At 42.7% G+C, this 21,600-nt stretch overlaps 1 protein-coding gene across 5 annotated transcripts in view; it reads right to left on the bottom strand.

Moving 5' to 3' along the window:
- RBMS3 (RNA binding motif single stranded interacting protein 3) overlaps nt 1–21,600 on the bottom strand; it is a 749,106-nt gene that overhangs the window by 223,669 nt on the left and 503,837 nt on the right. The window lies entirely within an intron of this gene.

Below are 21,600 nucleotides of genomic sequence, written 5' to 3'. Positions count from 1 at the left end.
TGTATATCATAAATGATGTAAACTATTTGCCACTAACCGCTATCAGGTGACTGATTTAGCAGCTGGCTACTATGTTCTACGATGTCAGCGGCTGATTTTGCATGTGTGTGAAAGTTATTGAATTGTTACTTATGGCCTTCACAATGGGGTCAAAAGTGTGAGTATTTGAGGGGTTTCCTGAAAACAGCATGCAGAACAATAAGGCATACTTTGCAAATTATGCTACTTTGCAAATGCAGTTTGGGCACTTGTTCACTTGGACATTTTTCAATATACAACTTGAAATTACTTTTCAACGTGATTTGCATGCAGATCATTTGCCAGTTCTTCTGATGCTTAAAACTTTTTAATAAGATATATTTAGAATAAGAGGTTACCAAAATAATAAAAAAAGACATTGTGTGATTGATCCAGCACCAATCTCCCAATGTGCATATCATTCTTAAATAAAACTGCAGTCCTAAAAAAACTATACCAGTCTGCTTGTGTAGCCTATTGGCATTAAATGCTATGCGTATGCTTTTATTTTGTTTTCTTTTTTTAAAAAAAAACCTCAGGCATTTAGCATCATGCTGCATCTAACTAGGTAATGTGATGGGCAACTCTCCCCCCCCCCCGACCCCCGCCAATGTTTTAAGTATTTGCTTACACTTAATACAGATGTACCCTACACACCTTTCATTTATTTTATCCATGTAACAATTTATACTTGGCCTTCTGTCCTACAATTAATTTACACAGATTACACAATCCATCCTTGGACAAGGATCTTTTGCCCTAATCCAACAAGAGAGGGCCATACACACCCAGAGCCTTCTGCATTGCCACTGCACTGCACACCTGGATGTGCACTGCCATATCTCAACGTTAACCCAAACGTTATAACTCTGGACAAGGTAGATAAATGGGAATTCCAAATGCCAGTTTATTTATTTATAGCAATTATGTCACACTCTTCAGCCAAAAAAGTTTTCCAGAGTAGCTTAAACTGAGACAATCCCAGTTTGCAGGCTTACAGTAAGATGATGATGATGATGACGACGACGCACAAAAGCAAAAAGGGACAAGGAGAGAAGGGGAGGGAGCAAAACCCAGGCACTGATTCTGAAACAGCTGTTCTTATTATATCCAACTTGCATAGTTCAGGGATAGGAGATACCAGATGGAGCCGGTCTTTCAGCAAAGCTGATGGAATGAGCCCTGCTTCCCATTACTCCCACTTGAGGCAGTCTATGGAATGGTTGACCCCAGGTGAAACTCTGACCTGGTAAGAGTTATCATGTTTTATTAGAGATGGGGACTAAAGCTCAGTAGTAAATGAAACTATGGTTGGTGGTTCGAATCCCAGTGACGGGGTGAGCTCCTGTTGTTCGGTCCCTGCTCCTGCCAACCTAGCAGTTCAAAAGCACGTCAAAGTGCAAGTAGATAAATAGGTACCTCTCCAGCGGGAAGGTAAACGGCGTTTCTGTGCGCTGCTCTGGTTCGCCAGAAGCGGCTTAGTCCTGCTGGCCACATGACACGGAAGCTGTACGCCGGCTCTCTCGGCCAATAAAGCGAGATGAGCGCCGCAACCCCAGAGTCGGCCACGACTGGACCTAATGGCCAGGGGTCCCTTTACCTTTATACATATAAAACATAGCGATTTCAAACATTAAAATACAGAGTTCTTTCGAACCCTTAGACCTCCTTCCCTCCCTCCATGGGTTCCATCTTTCAGATTAATTTTACTGCATCTTTAACCTTTAAATGGGTAAACTATGTGTTGTCAATATGCCATGGGGTTTTAAATGACACTAGGTGGCTCAAATCAATAGACCAATATTGGAAAGTTTTGACTGAAACAGGGCAGATAAACTATACCTGAAGGAGCATCTCCACCCCCATTGTTTAGCCTGAACACTGAGGTCCAGCACTGAGGGCCTTCTGGCGGTTTCCTCCCTGTGAGAAGTGAAGTTACAGGGAACCAGGCTGAGGGCCTTCTCAGTAGTGGCGCCTGCCTTGTGAACACCCTCCCATCAGATGTTAAGGAAATAAACAGGCAACCCTGTTTAGGGAAGTTTTTAATGTTTGATGTTTAATTGTGTTTTTAATATTCTGTTGGGAGCCGCCCAGAGTGGCTGGGGAAACCCAGCCAGATGGGCAGGGTATAAATAATAAATTATTATATCTGATTTCACATTTAATTCAGATGAACGTACATTACTAACTTGTTGCTGATAGCTTCATTTTAGAGTGAAATAAATCAAGACAAGACTGGCTTTTTACTGCTCTGTGGGGTATGAAGGACCGGCGAGTTAGCTGTCTCGAGTGTAGACTTACCTACATGGTATGCCATCTTGTGCAGCGCAGTCTTTAGCATATGCTTCGCCAGGATCTGCCCAGCACCCCCAAATTTAGTTTGGCCCCTAAATTAACTTTTATTATGATGTAAGAGTTAATTTCACGTGCACGGCGCCATTGAGAATGCCAAGCGTCGTCGTCGAGTCTAACAAGTGCCACCGGTAATACCTAGGTATATATGTATTTTGTTTTTCTAGCTTGATCAAAATTATTTATTTCATAACAGGTAGATAGTTAAGAGCTTAGGCAGCTTCAGCGGTGGGTGCCTGGCACCCCCCAGAATTCGGTGCCTGGGTGACCCACACCCCTTGCACCCCTGGTAAAGACGGCCCTGATCTTGTGTGATCTAGAGCCTATTCAAATCTAGCTACTAGTTATTTAAGACGTAGACCTCAGACTGTTCAAGTTGCTTTCCCCTTCTCCCTCCAAAATATAAGGCCCATAAAAGGTCCATGCACCAATGTGATTTCACTGAATAAAAACTCAGGTTTGAAGAATGTGCTTTCTAAAGTGATTTTACTACCAGGGATGTAATGAGTTTTACAGGGTCTCTTTGTTAAGCTGCCCTGACAATCTCCATTTCCACTTGCTTCAATCATATTAACAGAAGCTAAAGTTCATAAATAGTAAAATACTTGTGTGCTGAGTCAGTGTTTTATAAAACAGATCACGGGCACCTCACCCAGTGTGTGATTTCATGTTTGGCCTAGCAGAGCTTGTTGAGGGCCAAACAAGACGGCTAAGGACAAAGAAAAGTATCTCAGTCACAAAACTAAAACCTGGTTTGGCTATGCGATCGACAACTTCTGTTACTGATGTCAGAAAGCAGACAGGAATTGTTCCAGAAAAAGACATATTTGGCATTTGTTATGTTGGGATGGGGGAATGGGAACACAGGGAGGAGAAAGGAGAGCAAAGACCAGAAATGTCCACTTGTAACGCACTTAGCAAAGCCCTGTTATTTGATCCAGCAAAAGTTCCATACGTGGAATCTTATTAAACTGCATGAAGTCCCGGCTGCTAACTGAAAGCAAACCTCTTTACGAGAACCCTATTCCTTCGCGTTTAATCTGCATAAGCTTTGCACCAGCTGAGCTTCGAGTTAGCTCAAATCTAAGGTCTTGCAGGAAGATCTCGGCAGGTTCAGAACTGGGAAACGGAGCAGCATATTAAAGTGTACAGATTAGCCTGAAAGCATTGCTGTTGGAAAGCACAGTCACAATGGCTACGTTTTGTCTCTGCTGTTGGATAGGCAGGATGCCTCTGAATGCTGGGAGATGGCATTGTATCCAGAGCAGGATACTAGACTAGATGGGCAACTGGCCTGATCCAGCAAGCTCTTCATATGTTCTTATTTTATTTAAAGTATTGGTATCCTGCCCTGCACAGTTTAAGGTGGCTTACAATGTAAATCATAAAACAAACAAACAAACAAACAAACAAACAAACAAACAGCATTTTAGTGATTTGTAAGGAAAACTTAGGATGATTAACTGAACCAATGTAAATACTCAAATACAGCTGGAAAAAGTGACTTAGAACATGCATTCCTTAATGCTCCTTGGTAAAACGACCTCGGTTCTGTATACCTGAAGGAGCATTTCCACCCCCATTGCTCAGCCCAGACACTGAGGTCCAGCTCTGAGGGCCTTGTGGTGTTTTCACTCACTGTAAGAAGTGAGGTTACAGGGAACCAGGCAGAGGGCCTTCTCGGTAGTGGCACCCGCTATGTGGAATGCCCTTCCATCAGATGTCAAGGAAATAAACAGCTATCTGACTTTTAGAAGACATGTGAAAGCAGCCCTATTTAGGGAAGTTTTTAATATTTGATATTTTATCGTGTTTTTGATATTCTGTTGAGAGCCGCACAGAGTGGCTGCGGAAACCCGCCAGATGGGCAGAGGTATTTTTATTATTATTATTTATTATTTATTATTATTTATTATTATTTATTATTATTTATTATTATTTATTATTATTATTATTATTATTATTATTATTATTATTAAAATCTCAGCTCAGGCATGATCTCATGGAATTGCCATATACAAGCTAGAATCTCATTTTCTCAGCCTCTGTTTGTGATCTATTATGTAGCTGTTGTATGGTTTTACGATTGCTGTATGGGCCTATATGATGACTGCAAGAATTTGTAGTGCAATCCTAACCATGCCTACTCAGAAGATTTATCAAATTCAGTGGGGATAGGATTGCACCCTGAGTTAATGTGATTCAAGTACTATATCAATAATACCTGTTCACATTCTTATTCTTTTTAGTTCTTAGCCACATTCGCAACATACAAAATTTCAATATGTGATCAAACCATATGCCTTAAAATGAAGGTGGGGAAATTAAGTTAAATTAAATTAAATTTCCTAATGATTTGACAGGTTCAATGTATTATGACCAACAAACTCAAATTATTATGTTTGAGTAATGGGAATGGAGACATTAAGGTCCACAGATGGAATCTTTCTCTTTTGATTTTCACAAGGCAGCAGTCATTAAAAGTCGTGGAACTAATTGGTGGAAGAGTCAGTGAAAAGGACAGTGTATTCCTGTTACTTATACATTTGATAGATACATTTCGGGCCACAATCCGCTGCGAGTGCAGAGCACACTGTCCTTACATTTCAATGGGGCTCCGCAGAACACCTTTCTGGTGGATTGTCCCCTAAAGGTTTACTAATTTACAGCTCTTAACATTTTGTCTGAATTGCGTGGTTAAATTTTACATGCCAACTATATTTGTTCCCGTGGCATTTTCTTTCCTTTGGTGTTAAGCATCTCATCAGAAATAAATCCAGCAACTCTTCGGCATTTATTACAACCTTGGTACACATTTCCTACTATCAAAATGCAAGTGATGAGATAAATAAACAGCCAAGAAAAGACATTCACCACCCACTATTAATAGCTACATCTGAATAAAATTTCAGCCTGCTTCAAACATTACCTTTATAGTACAGCTGTCATGGCATGATGATTGGCTCCCACATTACACTGGCAACACCTGAAGGCCTCCACCAGTGGGGTCACTTTGATCATAATGGTACTCCCCATTGCACTGTTAGTGCTCTGATATAAAGGGGACATTTGAAGGGAAAGTATCCATGTGATCCCAATAACCAAGTGAGCCTCTGAAATTACAGATACAATATGGAATCCAACCATGGCAGAGCAGCAACGATTTGAACAGGCCATTTAAAATTTACATCAACAAAGTAGAAAATGTCAAAGAAGTTGTGTTGAAGTTGAAAAGCCCTGACCCCGCCCCTCCAAAAAACTTATTCTGGTATTGGTTGGTTCAAACACAATGAACCCAGTCCTATAAATTATGTTTAATCTTGGCTCAAAGAACGAGCTGTGTGCCCATATGCTCCCTTCTTAGCTTTCCTGCCATCATGCATGTGGCTTCAGCAAAGTAATTTTGGTTTCTTGAGCCACAGTTTCCTATGATGTCGGAACAGAGAAACTGTGGCTTGTGGGTTCCATCCAGATCAGGATATGAAACCGGGAACCAACCCTAGAAAGACTTTGCAAATGAAAACTTATTTGTTAAGTGTAAGGGCCCAGGCATCTTGTCCATGGCATGTTCTGGTCCCTTCTCCTATAAACAGATCTACACATTCTACACCTACAAAAAGTTCTGCCCAAACAGAGAACTGTGTTATTTGCTAGGTTGCCCATTAGCCTCCATATTTAAAAGGTAAAGGGACCCCTGACCATTAGGTCCAGTCGTGGCTGACTCTGGGGTTGCGGTGCTCATCTCGCTTTATTGGCCGAGGGAGCCGGCGTACAGCTTCCAGGTCATGTGGCCAGCATGACTAAGCCGCTTCTGGCGAACCAGAGCAGCTCACGGAAACGCCGTTTACCTTCCCGCTGGAGTGGTACCTATTTATCTACTTGCACTTTGACGTGCTTTTGAACTGCTAGGTTGGCAGGAGTAGGGAACGAGCAACAGGAGCTCACCCCACCACGTCGCAGGGATTCAAACTGCCAATGTTCTGATCAGCAAGTCCTAGGCTCTGTGGTTTAACCCACAGCACCACCCGCGTTCCTAGCCTCCATATTTAGAACTGCATTAATTTTCACATTTATCTGTTAGCAACTGATCAAGCTTTAGTATCTGTTTTCATGATACAATGATTGTTTGCTCCTATACAGACTATCTACTCCTGTTTAAACAAGTTCTCCCTGCCAGTCTTGAGTTGCATCCTGAAGAGGCTTTTCATCTCATCCATAACAGTCTCATTTAGCTCAGTCAGATTCAACCATCCATTGTTTTTTCTTCTATAGCTAGGTATTCGATCAACTGCATTTTCTTATGTTATTTGCTTCTCAAGTTGCATTCAAGTTATTAATGAAGATTGATCTACATGAAAGTGTGGGCTGCATGTGAGTTTGGCTGCCTGGGCGCAGCCTCCCATTTGTTGAGGCCAAAATAACCAACTGATGAGATGGGAAATTTCTCATCTGGCCAGGTCAAAGATGGAATTAACATTGAGAAACTAATGCAGCCCATCTGAACAAACTGCTGGCAAGACAAGCTATAAGGTCACCATCAGTGACTGCAGACAGTTATTATAATAATCCTTCATCTTAATAACCAGATGCTCCTTCCAGCACTTTGATAATTCAATGTGCAGATGTGAAAGGCATGGGGGGGGGGGGGACATTGACGAAACAACAACACAGTACTTAGAAGTTTCTTAAATCATTTGCTAGAGTCATCATGTCTGCATTGAACCCTCCTGGAACATTAAAAAATATACCTGCCATGTGAACTAAATTTTATTTGTATATGTTTTCCCTTTCTCCTACAGGCTAAACTAAATGCAATGTTCTCTTGGCACCTAATGGGCAGCTTTAAAAGAAAAGCCTATTGCATCAGCCTGATCATTAGTAGGATCAGAGCAAGCATCGAAGGGGAATTAAATCCTTTTCTCTCCTGCTGCGGCTCTGAGGAAAATTCCTTTTCTGAAACTGATACTTGATTTACAGGGGAAATCTCCCACTGGTGCCAGGAGCTGGCACAGAAATTGTAGCATACACTGGTCAAGTTACTGTTACGTACTATTTCTCTTTTTAACCACTGTGTGTGAAAATCAATATCTTTCTCATACAATGACGGTTAAATTCATTTGCAATAATCCCATGTATCTTGCGTTGTTGTTGCGTTTTGGGGAAAAAGAAGAAGTACGAGTTCAAAGTTTTCTGTCCAAAAAAAATCTACAGAATATTAGGACAGTGCCGAGGTAGCAGATGATTCTGCCAGTAAATATGTTTTCTACGAGTCTCAATTTTGAATACGCTGTTTTCACAGCAGGGTGATTTTTTGGCGTGGTATTGATGTGAAAAAAGAACAAACAAACAAGTAATTAAAATATGGAAACTCTAGATTCTTTAGCACAGCTCCAGGAAAAAACCCCCTACAATTTTTTGGCCTTTTGCAAACTTTAACTCATATTTAACATACAATAATGCCTCATTCTCGACTTACTAGAAACAGTATTTGCGAGTCAGCACAGCTGGCAGAGAACATGCTGCTTCCCTTCAGTGTGGCTCTGGGTGCTTTGCTGCCACACAGGGGTAGCAAGGTTGCCTAGGGAGGTGGGAGCCAATCCGTGCCATCACAAAACTCCTAGGGGCAGGGCTCTAGAGGTGGATTGGAGTGAAGCAGGGCTGTCTTTAGCAGATGTGGCGCTGGGGTGAAAATATCCGCACAGCGCCCCCAAATTACCATGGATAGAGGGGGGCGTGAAGCTGCGCACTGCCAGCCATCGGGGAGGGGGCGCAACTCTCCCCCATGCCGCTGCGGGAAAGCAATCCCAGCAGAGGCTTGGGAGGGAAGCTGTGCCCCTCCAACCATATAGGGAAAGGGGAGGCCGCCGGCAAAGCCGCGAGCCCCTGAGAGGCTGGCACCCTGGCGCGACGCACCACTAAGCCCTATGGGAAAGATGGTTCTGGAGTGAAGACTTCCCAGGTCTGGTCTGCCCCTGGAACACATAAGGCCTACCTACCACAGTCTCTGGCTAGACTTCAAGGAAGCAGCATCAGAGAAGATCCAGGAGTTTTGGGGAGAGCCGAGAGGAAAAGGAGACATTCAAGGGAAATGCCATGAATTAAATGTCTTGTGCCTAGTCCACCATACCACCTTTCTTGCCTCTATTCCAAAACACGTTTTAAACCACACTTGGTGCAAAAGTAAACACAATTGGAAAGCAAAGTATTATGCACACTTACTTGAAGTAAGCCATGCCTTGGGCATTTTATAAGGGAAGGCAGAGTATAAACTTGCCGTAACAAATATAAACTCACTGCAACTCGTGTCAAATAAACATGCTTTGGACTGGACTTCACAGCCCCTACCACTTCCACACATGAGTTTACAATACTTTATGTCCACCAAATGAACTGTGGGACATTGGTCCGGTCACATATCTAACCCATATTTTTTTGAAAGGACACAGATAAAACAAGCAAAGGCAACAAACTGAGATTTCCTTCATGGTCTACAGCCTGCCATGGCTCTAGCTGAGTTACAGTGCAAAACTAGAAGGAATCTGCCCTTTAAATAAAATCACTGTGCATGAATCACTGTTTATGAACGATATATATATACTGCAAAGAAAGAAAACCACAAAGAAAAGGAAATTAAGGATATGCCTTTTCCCGGTGCAGATGAGAAGCCATAGCTTGCTTTGCATGCAGGATACTCAAGTTTCAGTCACAGGAATCTTCCTGTTAAAAGCTCCTCCTGTAGTAGATGTGAGAAGGATCTCTACTTGGACAGCCCTGCCCGCTGTTGTCAACAATCCTTGTAAATGGGCCAGTGGCCTGACTCTGGATAGAACAGCTGCATGCCTAAGTCTGGATTTCAAAAGTGGAGCAAGAAGAGAGCAGGCACACTGCAATGTGAAAGCTATCCTGAGAAGGACAGTACCTACCCACACTTCTGAATGAAACACCACCTGGTCTTGTCTCTTTGCAATAAGCATCTATTGGTGGGGCAAAAAGCTCTTCTTTGGATGTGACTGGAGCACCTACTCGCCCCGATACAAAGGTGAATGCCTGCTGGTCTTTACATGAGCCACTGCTCTGGGCTCCTTCCAATCCAGAACAAGGGAGTAGCCACCAACCTAGATGGCGCTGAAGCAGAATTAGACCCATTCATGGAGGTAGGGCTAGCTGGAGAACAAAAGCAGCCCTCATCCTGCTTCTAGGGTTCCCATAGGCATCTTACTGGTGCAAATAGTTTTCAGATCTGTGTCTAATACTGAGCATATCTGTCATTATTGGTTTACTGGCCTTCTTGGTAATGGCACCCGCCTTGTGGAACGCCCTCCCATCAGATGTCAAGGAAGTAAACAACTATCTGACTTTCAGAAGACATCTGAAGGCAGCCCTGTTTTAGGGAAGTTTGTAATGTTTTATCGTGTTCTTAATAATATTGGGAGCTGCCCAGAGTGGCTGGGGAAACCCAGCCAGATGGGTAGGGTATAAATAATAAATTATTATTATTCTATTTTGACTGGCAGAAAGAGGATGCTGAACTAGATAGTACTTTGATCTGGTGCATCATATGTTCTTAGTGACTCATAATGAAACATGCAGAATGGGTAACTCTTTCTCACTTTATATGCATACATTTCTGGGTATAATAATGCTGAATGCCTCTATTTTCAGTTCTTGGTCTGAAGTGGTAATGGAGAGGGAAGCAAGCCTCAGGTATCAGAAGTTTGGGGGACACTGCTGGTCCAGCACTAAAGCAAATTGTGCCCCAACAGTTGCAGTCCCAGCACAATCACTAAGATCAATTAAAAAAGCATAATCACAAAAAGGCCACTCCAGCCCAGCGTTATAATACAAAAATGAGTACACCTTGCAGAAAACATCCGATCTGGTTTGGTTTCCCTGCTTTTAAAATGCAGCTGATTGCATATTATTGTCAGGCATCACTGCTTACATTTTCAAAATCAGCAAATAATTCCAATTTGAGGAACTGAAATTTTGCATTCTTAAACTGCTGTGCATGGTTCTTTTTAAAAATTAGCCTGTTTTTTTACATGAAGGGACAGAAGGAGTTGTTACCACCTGCAATGCCTATTTCTGGTTGGTTAAAACAGCCAAAAGCAAAAAAAAGTACTCTAATGGGCATAGATTTTTAAAGCTGCCTTGCTTTTCAATTTCTCCTTTAAATGACAAACCCCAAACCCAGTGAGAATAAGCGTTCGTTTACAGTAAGAATTTGGTATCAATGATTTTTGAAGTGCAACATGTGTCATCTCTCTAATAGGCATACAAATATCGCTCTTGTCACAGACAGCATCATCCCTTATGTAAACCCAGCAAAGCATCAGCGAAGCACAACAAGATAGAAACAGTCATAAAATATCATTTATAAGCACCAGGGAAAAAGTCTACAGCTCTGAAGAGTGAGCTAAATAATAAAATACTGGCGCTATCGTTCTTTGTGGTGCTTTTTCAGTTAGAAGCTGCCGGTTCTCTTTTTCCTTTCTTTCTTTTTCGAAGGCTTTCCCCCCCAAACTGAACTTTGGTATCAATAGTTTAATGAAAATATCAGATCTCAGATGATGCATTGAGGAGGGAAAGCACACAGGAATTTGGAGGATAACTTGGTTCTTTCCCAAGTGGTGCTTTAGATAAGAAAGTACCAGTGCTTCAGATCACAAAGAACAGTTCAGTATAACCTCAGAACAAGTTCAGAGAGATGCCCCAGCAGTTAATCTAATTGTGGAATGGAAAAAGAGTTCAGCCTCTCCAGTATTCTCCATCTGTAAATTACATACTCAAAGATGAGTGCATTGGGTTGTGAATGATAGCACAGCCACAAGCCTTTCTCTCTTTTTTTAAGAGCTCTTTAAATGAGCCCAAAGCTCAGCAAATAACCAATTCTACCCAACCCTCATTTTTATCACAACAAAGGCTCAGAAATAATTAAAATACTGAGCTGAGTCTCATCCCTGCCTCCCCTCCACACAGCCTGCCCTGAAATGCAAGAGAGCCATGTGATTTGTCTCATGAAGGCAGAAGTTATCACAAAAAGAAACGTTTAGATCCAGCAGCCACAAAGAGACTGGGGCAGAGAGCTTCCGGAGATCTCTGCAAATTAATGCATAAGGAAAGAGATTTCCCCTCTCCCCTCCTCCCCTGCTTTGAGTTTAATTTAGAAATGAACCAAAACAGTCGAGGCCACCAACGCCAGCCAATAAAGAAGGCTGTGTTAAGGCTATAATTGACCATATTGGCTGTACTTGGCAGATCACACACCGGACTAAAAACATCCTATGAATAAATGGGATTGCAGCAATTTAAGCTATCTTCAAAGAAACCTCTGCCTTGAACAGCTTCAAAGTGAAGGCAGAAGGGGACGGTGCGAGTAACACTTTATTAGAGGACGAAGAAACAAACGAGAATTGCTAAACGGAACCTGCAGGTTCAGAAGTGGGATATTTCTGTTTATCAGATGACGGCGCCAAACAACAGGGCAGGGTTGTTCCTTCTTGTTCTGCATGTAAGCATCTTGCTAGCCACTGTCAGGAACAGCATTCTGAACTGCATATGCATCCCAAGCGATCTCTTCTTACCAACTTTTACAGTTCAGGAGCCTACACAGCAGTCCTATGCAAGCTTACGTACCCATAAGTAATTCCCACTGTGTTACTCCAAAAAACGTGTGTACAGGATTGCAGCCTCATTCATTCTCCCACAGCTTCCTTAAGAAGGGTAAAGCACTCCCGTTATCTGGTGCACACAGGGAAACCATGTGAGAGAAGGGCACAGATTTGTGAAACAGAAACCCACAAGTGGGATCTGCAATAAAACAGTATGGAGGGCTCCTTTCCAGGGTTCCAGCCCGCCAAACGCTCTTTCAAGATACTGTACTACATTTAACACACACAACACGCACACTTTCTATTTCCCCCAACTGTGGCCAATGAGCATGCTCAGTTCTCAGTGGGCCATGATTTGAGGTTCAGTTTAGGAATCGTAGCTAGAGTTGGAAGGGACCCTTAGGATCAAAAGGGATCAAACCTGTAACCTTGTTGTGATCAGCACCATGCTCTAACCAACTGAGTTATCTAGGCAGGCATATAACCATTTGGATATCTGATTACAAGGGCTTCTGTGCCATGAATGGTTTAAAAGGTAAAGGTAAAGGGACCCCTGACCATTAGGTTTAGTCGTGGGCGACTCTGGGGTTGTGGTGCTCAACTCGCTTTATTGGCTGAGGGAGCCGGCGTACAGCTTCCGGGTCATGTGGCCAGCATGACTAAGCCACTTCTGGCGAACCATAGCAGTGCACGGAAACGCTGTTTACCTTCCCGCCGGAGCGGTACCTTTTTCTCTACTTGCACTTTGATGTGCTTTTGAACTGCTAGGTTGGCAGGATCAGGGACCAAGCAAAGGGAGCTCACCCCATCGCAGGGATTTGAACCGCTGAACTTCCAATTGGCAAACCCTAGGATCTGTGGTTTAACCCACAGCGCCACCCGCGTCCCGTATGAATGGTTTAGTTCTGAACAAATAAGGACTTGAAGGTCTGAAGGTTGTTGTTGTTTTGGTACATCAGCAAGGCTCAGGGTTCTCCCAAGCCTGTCGATGTCTTGTGTTGGGATAGTGCCGTTGCCTACATATGGAGAATGAGTTCAATTATGGCTTGTAAGGCATTAAAATAAATTGTTGGCATATAACACCACAACAGCTGTTGTGTTGTGAAGAACATAAGAAGCTTCCTTAGTCCAGTTCAGATTGTTTGTCCATCTGGCCCAATAATGTGCTGCCAGTAACTGAACCTGGGGTCTTCTGCACACAAAGCATCTACCCCACAACTCAGCTAGATTGCTTTCCCAAAGAAGGTATGGTTCAGGCTTTCAGCTTGCTCTTGAGGCTTCTATACTAGCCAAGATGCAGGTGGCAATGTGGTCTAAACCGCTGAGCCTCTTGGGCTTGCAGTTGGAAGGTTGGCGGTTTGAATCCCCATGACGGGGTGAACTCCCGTTGCTCTGTCCCAGCTCCTGCCAACCTAGCAGTTCGAAAGCACATCAAAGTGCAAGTAGATAAATAAATACCACTGCAGCGGGAAGGTAAATAGTGTTTCCATGCGCTCTGGTTTCCATCACAGTGTTCCGTTGTGCCAGAAGTGGTTTAGTCATGCTGGCCACATGACCCGGAAAGCTGTCTGTGGACAAACGCCGGCTCCTTCAGCCTGAAAGCAAGATGAGCGCCGCAACCCCACAGTTGTCTTTGACTGGACTTAACCGTCCAGGGATCCTTTACCTTTTACCTACTAGCCAAGAGCTGATTTATATATACATGTATTCCACACTACCCAAATGCCTTACAATTTCTGACTCTCTGAGGAACATCTGTGTGTTGCTTCCGTTGAATATCACTGCATGATGTGATAAAAAGCTAGGCCTGACTGATGTATTTTATCTGTGATGGGTGCTTTCATGTACGGGTGCCATTGCGGTCACTGATTGGCATGTATAGACAGACTCTGCACTAGGCAAGCAAAGGGCAAGGTCGTAGCTCATGTTTTGTGTGCAGAAGGTTGCAGGTTCAATCAACAGCAGATGGGGCTGGGAAAGATTCTTGCCCCAAACCCTGCAGAGACATTGCCAGTAGACAATACTGAACCAGATGGCCCAAGGGTTGTATCCAACTAAGTTTTACTCAGAGTAGTCCCATAGACCTACATTACTCATGCCCATTCAATTCACCGGGTCATCTCTGAATACTACTAGAACTAGATACAACCCCAAGAGGATCAGTACATGGCAGCTTCCTACGTTCTTGCAGACAAAACCAAAATCTTCCGGCAAATCATTTTTTATCAACTATTGTATTCCTTCCAATTATCTGATTAGAACACAGCACCCTCTTGACCTCAAGAGGCAGCTGCCATGATTATCTAGGTGTAAAAAAAGATGGAATAATTTCAAGCTTCTATTGTTGTGAGATTCCAATTTGAAACTTACACAGTATAATTCAAAATGAATTCAACAGAATTATTCATCGCATTAGGAAACATCTCAAGTATTAGTGCAATGGTGTCCTAGATTCCCATCAGGCTCCTTTTCACTACCATTATGCTGGTTTTTAAGCCCCCAATTCAGTACATTATTTAAGCCCACACTGACATTTAGCTATACATGTATGTTTAATTAAGGCCACTCAGAATCAAGCATATGCCTTATTACTTTACTAAATCTTAGCCGTCTATAATGTAAGAGTTGAAATTTGAGTAAGGTCTTGTTAATGGCTTTGGTCTGGTCTCCATTTGAAAGGGGGGGGGAGGCTATTAAAAGGATGGAATTGAGTTTGGGATAAAGCCATTATTCTTGTTGCCAAACAATCAAATTATGAAACAAATTGTAACAAATGGTGTAGAATATGGATCCTGCAGAGTGCAGTTCCAGATAAATAAACTGAGCTGATAAGAAGAAAAACCTAACCGTACGTTTCGGAAAGACTTGGAGCGCTCTGTGTTTAATAGCAAACTTGGAGCGCTCTGTGTTTAATAGCAAAACCAGCTGAAGAACACCACCTCACAAAAGCGAAAGCACTGGGATTTTAGGAAATGTGAAAACGAACAGCAGCAGCACACGTTCAAAGTCAGACTCACCCAAAACTCAGCATAATCATCTCAGAGATAACCACAGCTATTTGCTATGCTTAGAATAGGAAATAGTTGTGGTGACCCAGAAACTATAGAGTGGTCAAGCTGTCTTTTGAGAAACGACTCAATTATGAGCCTGTGGCATTTGGAGATGGCTGAGGAGGTGGACCTGATCTCTCCTAATCACCCTAGTTCCCACCCCAACTTTCAATCCCTAACCCCTGTTAGGGTGTCAGTCCTATTTCTTACACACACACACACACACACACACACACACACACACCACACACAGCCTCAATGCAAGCAGAAGGCATCGTTTACACATCATGACTTCCTAAAAATAGCGGCAGCTCATTTCAGCAATGCCAAGCTCTTCCCTTTGCACAGCAATGTGAAGCTCTCCACTGCAATGAAGGAGCAGTCATACGGGCAAGTTGCTGCATCTGAAAACTTTGCATTGGCGTGGAGAGCCCAGCTTGCCACAGGGACATCCTTAGGTCATGCTTGCAAAGCCCATTCCAATGAAAAGCTTGCAAATGCATTGAGAGGTCAGTCAAAATACCACTGCTCCTACACTGAGTCATAGGAATATGGCGTGGAACTAGTGTGGCCAGAGGCAGGGAGCAAGAGTCAAGCTTTTCCCCTTTTCTGCATCGGCAGAGCAGGCCCAGGGCAAACTGAAGAGGAATGGGTCTTGGCTTCAACCCAAAATACACCCACCTCATCTGGAAACCATGGTTGCTGCCCAGATGTTAGTGGGGGTGAAATTGCACCCCAGTTCTTAGCAGTGACCTAAGATATAAGGAAGGGACGTTGGTGGCGCTGTGGGTTAAACCACAGAGCCTAGGACTTGCTGATCAGAAGGTCGGCGGTTCGAATCCCCGCAACAGAGTGAGCTCCCATTGCTCAGGTGAGCTCCCTGCTCCTGCCAACCTAGCAGTTCAAAAGCACGTCAAAGTGCAAGTAGATACGGTAAATAGCTACCTCTCCAGCGAGAAGGTAAACGGTGTTTCTGTGTGCTGCTCTGGTTCGCCAGAAGCGGCTTAGTTATGCTGGCCACATGACCCGTAAGCTGTACGCCGGCTCCCTCGGCCAGTAAAGCGAGATGAGCGCCGCAACCCCAGAGTCCGCCACGACTGGACCTAATGGTCAGGGGTCCCTTTACCTTTAAGGTATAGGGAAGTCACTGGCTGGTGGTGAGAAGGAAGGTTTTCAAGGGTTGCAGAACCTGAAAGGTAGGCAGGCAGGCAATGTTGGAGAGCAGAGTTTGATTTCAAACCCTGAGCTACCATACTGTGCAAGCTGGAGGCTAACCAGCAAAGTCTAGACCAGGCTTCCTCAACCTCGGCCCTCCAGGTGTTTTGAGACTACAGTTCCCATCATCCCTGACCACTGGTCCTGCTAGCTAGGGATCATGGGAGTTGTAGGCCAAAAACATCTGGAGGGCCGAGATTGAGGAAGCCTGGTCTAGACCAGAGGGCAGGCACTATGAAGCACTGGTGCTAGTCAGAGGCTTACTGAAGGCTTCATACACAGACATTATGTGTCCTGGTTCCCACCTCCATGGAGATCAGGGAGTTACAGGGGCAGTGTTCTGCTTTTGAGACCACACTCTGCTAAGCCAGAGGTTCACTGCCTCTGTAATTGGGGAAGTAGAGCTGTGGGAGACATCATTCATGAGTACTGAGTGGAAAGAAGGAGCAAGGAATTGACAACACACAGCTCTTTGGGTTTCTTTCTGCTCTTCATTTGCCACAATGGCGGACATGTCCTATTTTATGGTCTTCTATCTGAACGGCTATCTTCTCATCGGAGGGGTCATTTCTCTGAAGGGGCATCAAGTCCAAGTGCAGTTTAAAGACAGCAAACCATAAAAAGGGAGCACTGGGACACTGAAGCTGCCCATCAATAGAACCTGGACAGAAGCAGGTGCATCGGTCACTTGCTCACAGTCTTCCCCACTATGCAATATAGTTTGCATTTTTATCTAAATTATAGCAATTATATCTCAAGGTGTGCCTTTACATATAAATTATCATATGCACATTTTATGAGCATCCTCTTTTTGTCCTTTCATTTTGGCAACACATAACTGGCGCACTAAGTCCAGGGCTATGACAGTCTTCCCGATTCCTCTTGTGGCCAGAACTGTTCAACAGACTTAAATTCTTTCTTGCCTTGCCAAGGTCCCAGGTTCTGGACCTGCAGTTGCCTTGAATCCTGACATGTAGACAAACATGCACACAGGCCATATATAATTTTTGCTTATTGACATTTACTGATTTCCCCTCTGCAACTAAAGCTACTTAGCAAGGGAGTATTGCAATGCCTTTTCTAACAGACACCTATGGGGAAAAATTACTGACCAGCTCTAGATATAATGACACAGCATTTTTAAAAAAATGCTAGCTTCTGCTCTGCACAAATGCAATGCACTGAACATAAATTATTACCAAAGAGTGGGCTGCTGTGTCCTTGGCGATTTAAGGCATGCTTTCCAAGGCTGGAACGAACACACGTCGCAAACTGAGAACCAGGTTCTTATACTTCATAGCTGCGGTTGAACAACTCACACATGTGGTGTTTGGAGTTTCCTCAGCACGAAAGGAAAATAGGCATCGCTCTGCAATGCTTAACTCATTTGCCGGATTTGTATTTCCTGTTTGCCAGATATAAAAGGTTTGAAAGCCATGCACAACATTTTCCAAAATACCGCGTTGTCTAAGCACTTCAAAGTGAGTGCCCTGTTTTCTCAAGCTGACGTACTGCTCATTTCTGTAATATAATGTTTTACCTAACTAGAGCTGGGAAACAGTAAAAAATAATAATTTATGATTAAGTCTGATGCCATCTCAGCTAGTGTTACACTACATAAAGTGATCCTAATTCTCCTGCAATGCATATCAAAGTAGGGCCAAGGGAATTCGCAAGAGCCATCAAAGCAGCATAGCACAGATTTCATATGAATACATTATCACATGACTTGCTGGTTATCTCTTCTGGCTCAGTTTCCTGGGAAATTTTTCATAGTCAAGAAATCTTTCATACTTATTCATGAATCGTCTTGTTTTATAAAATGAACTCATTCATTCTTTTATTTTCCTAGCCCATCCAGTGCATTGCATCATGGCAGGCACTGAAACACAGGAAAACAGCTTAGCCAACTCAACAAAGAATTCTCACTGTGGACTCTTCCCCAAATCCACCAGTCTCTTTCCACAACTCCTGGATTCTGTCTTCACTCCACCTGCTCTCTGCCAGATTCTAGACTACCCCAGTTCTCACCCAGAGAGCAATATTAAATTACGAGTTAAATAAATGCTATTAAATACTGGAAACAATTTTACTTATTTATCTGATAGTTTCTCGTCCCAACTTTTAGAAACAAATCGACCATTACATTTTTGCAAAGCAAACCCAAATGGGGCAGATGATCAGTGGATTCACCACCACATCTAAAGTACTGATGATTGGTGGCTGTCAGGGTAGATGGTAAAGGTGGGCTTTAAAACATTTAGCTATGACCGCTGGCATGATTGATGTGCTTGAAGACAGGGTCCAATTAAACTTTGACTCCTGAAGAACATACCATCTTATTAGGAAGCATTCTGTGCTCTATTGGCCAGAGGAGAAGTACCAGCGGCAGCTTCCTGACTGCCTGGGCAAGGCTCATACATACATACATACTTTTCAAGTTTATACATTTCACAAATCTTATGCATTTCAGAAATTTTACACTCATTTTGACATTTCAAAACTTGACTTCCATCCCCCTCTTTTTTGTGGTTCCTTAAATTTATTTTTTAATATCTTCTGCATATCCAAATTAATTTGCTCATTTATTCATCTTCTTTCAATATATACTCTTATAAAACTGTAGGTTGTTACAATAATCCTGCCAATGTTTTTATCTGTTTATAATTTATCTGTAAATATTCGTTTCCATTCTTTGATAATAAAAAAATATTGCTATCTTGATTTCTTATTCTTCCAGTAAGTTTTGCCTTTTCCACAGATTTCATAAGTTTTTGTATCCATTCTTCCTTTACTGGGACTTCTGCTTCTTTCAGTTTTGCAGCAAGTAACGTTCTTGCTGCTGTAGTGCCACACATGAATAAGTTTTTATACATTTTAGGTAATTCTGGCCCTATAATTCTCAAAAGAAAAGCTTTTTAAAATTATTTTTACAAACGTTATTTTAAACACCCTTTTCATTTCATTATACCGTGGTACCTCCGGTTGTGGACAGGATCCGTTCCGGAGCTCCGGTCGGATCCCGAGGTTTTCGCAATCGGAGGTGCCTGTTCTGCGAATGTGCGTGGTGCGGTAAAGCATTTCTGCGCATGCGCATGAGGCAAAACCCAGAAAAATACTTCCGGGTTTGCCGTGAGCCTAACCCAAAGGATATGTATCCAGAGGTACATGCAGCTAGAGGTACCAATGTAATTTATATCATTTCCCAGTAAGCCTTAACGTTACCACAAGACAAAGCTTACTACAGGCAACGCTCAGCCTGCAGTGGATTTCTCCCACCCAATACACACCAGTGGTGTTGCCTCCATGCTGGTCAGCAGAGTCCTCAACATGGGGTTATAAACTTGAGAGTTGTATCCAATGCTGCTGTTCTGACTGTGCAGCAGATGTCCACCTGTGCAACAGAATTTCCCCCATCTCACCCTTGCAGCCCCTTGCACACCCTCAAAATCTGTTGCAGAGCGTTGGAGGACCCACTGGAGCCGATGTTGGGGGTTCACAGGGAAGGGAGAGAAAGCGGGTTTATAATACTGCTTGTCCAGCACTGGATACAACTTAATTTAAAAAAAAAAAATACTTACAAAATAAAACCTATTAGTGGCTTGTTTTTAATCAGGCATAGGCAAACTCGGCCCTTCAGATGTTTTGGGACTACAATCCCTATCATCCCTGACCACTGGTCCTGTTAGCTAGGGATGATGGGAGCTGTAGTCCCAAAACAGCTGGAGGGCCAAGTTTGCCTATGCCTGTTTTCAATCATTGTTCCTGATATAGGTCATAGATCGCCATCCTTATTTTCTGTTGAATTTTTCATGATTGTATATTGTATTCTAGGCGGTCAAATATATTTATCTGAGGTTATCCTTTTAGCCATTCAAAGTGTTTTTCATTGATTATCCAAATGAGCAGCTCTACTTATCAGTCCTGTAGCCGGCGTACAGCCGGTTGGAAAACAGTTATTTATTTATTAAATTTGTTGCCACATTGTGCATGGCTTGGTGTTCCTGTGAAGTAGGTTTAAACGCAGTCTGAGGATAAATACCCAGTGAAAAAACTGTCAAGTGCCTGGGCACTGATGCAGAAGGAAGTTGACTGGAGGTCAGGAATGGGAAATTTCAAACAAATCAGGCTTGCTTAAAAGTCTTCTTCCTCTGAGAAGTATGACAGAGCCATCACCGACTTTAACTGCAACAACTCTGGGAAAACTATTTTACAAAAATGAAATAAAAACTACATGAAATTTTGTGAGTGTAACCACTGACGACTAACACAAAGCAGTCAATGCAAGCTGTTCTGCATATTGCCTTCAACTCTTTCATGAACAGTACTGATTGAGTGATGGTAACTGAAAATAGCTCCTCTGAGGCTTTCGTGCCAAAAATTAATTTGACTGATGTTTATCTGATGTGGTATTATAAGGAACTTCCATATTTTATTAGGTGTCTTTTTTTTGTCCAATACCCAAAAGTTTGGGTGAGGGTGTGATGTACATTGATTCATTACACAAATACTTCTTGTCTGTGTTGTGTTGTGTTAGTGGACTTACGCACGGTAACTTAAAGTGAGTTTAAAAAATAAATAAATCCTAATAGACGTAAATTAATATTTTAATGATTGTCATTATTGCACTATTAAAATGAACATCCCAAAAGTGTTACACAAGGGCTTTCCACCTTCTCATGTCGCCTGACCTTGGTTTCCTTACATGGCGGCCGGAAACATTAATTATTTAGCCTTACTTTTTTTTAACGTTCTAAAGTTTCTTCACAAACAGCTGCTTAGCTCCTGGGAGGCCTGTTTCGGAGGAGAACAGGAGGATTTGAAGCCAAATAGCAGCCTAAGCAAGCAGCAGAGAGAGGAATCCTTTTTGCAAAGCGGATGGTACCTTCCTTTTGCCTTCATCCCTGAAGATCCATTGCAAGTTAATTAGGAATTATTATTGAGGCAGTACATCTCAAGCCTAAGTATAAGTACTATTTGAGACAGTTGATGTTTTCACGAGATGGACAGATTTTTATACTGTGTTTTTGTGTGCAAACATTCTATACAGCAATTGGATAGGAACCTATACTTCTAACAGATGTCGAGTTCCTCATCAAATGCTCTGGAATGTCGTCAGCCTCGTTACAAAAGTATTCTGTACAATTTCCATGCTGCTTAAGTCTCCAAAGTTTCCATGGAGGTCTTACTTAGTCTTTATGGTGTAAATGATGAAAACAATTTTACTGAAGCCTTACTATGGCTCTTAATGAATGCTTTGCTTTAGAGAAAAATCAGATAATTAAGAAGATTAAAATAGCAACTCTGAAGTTCCAACGCCGAAAGATTCAGATTTATTATCCTGCTGCGATATC

Source organism: Podarcis muralis, chromosome 12 (genome assembly GCF_964188315.1).
Source record: "Podarcis muralis chromosome 12, rPodMur119.hap1.1, whole genome shotgun sequence".
Lineage (NCBI taxonomy): Eukaryota > Metazoa > Chordata > Lepidosauria > Squamata > Lacertidae > Podarcis > Podarcis muralis.
Note: the sequence above shows the minus strand (reverse complement) of the source record. Positions and strands in the feature narration are given on the sequence as shown.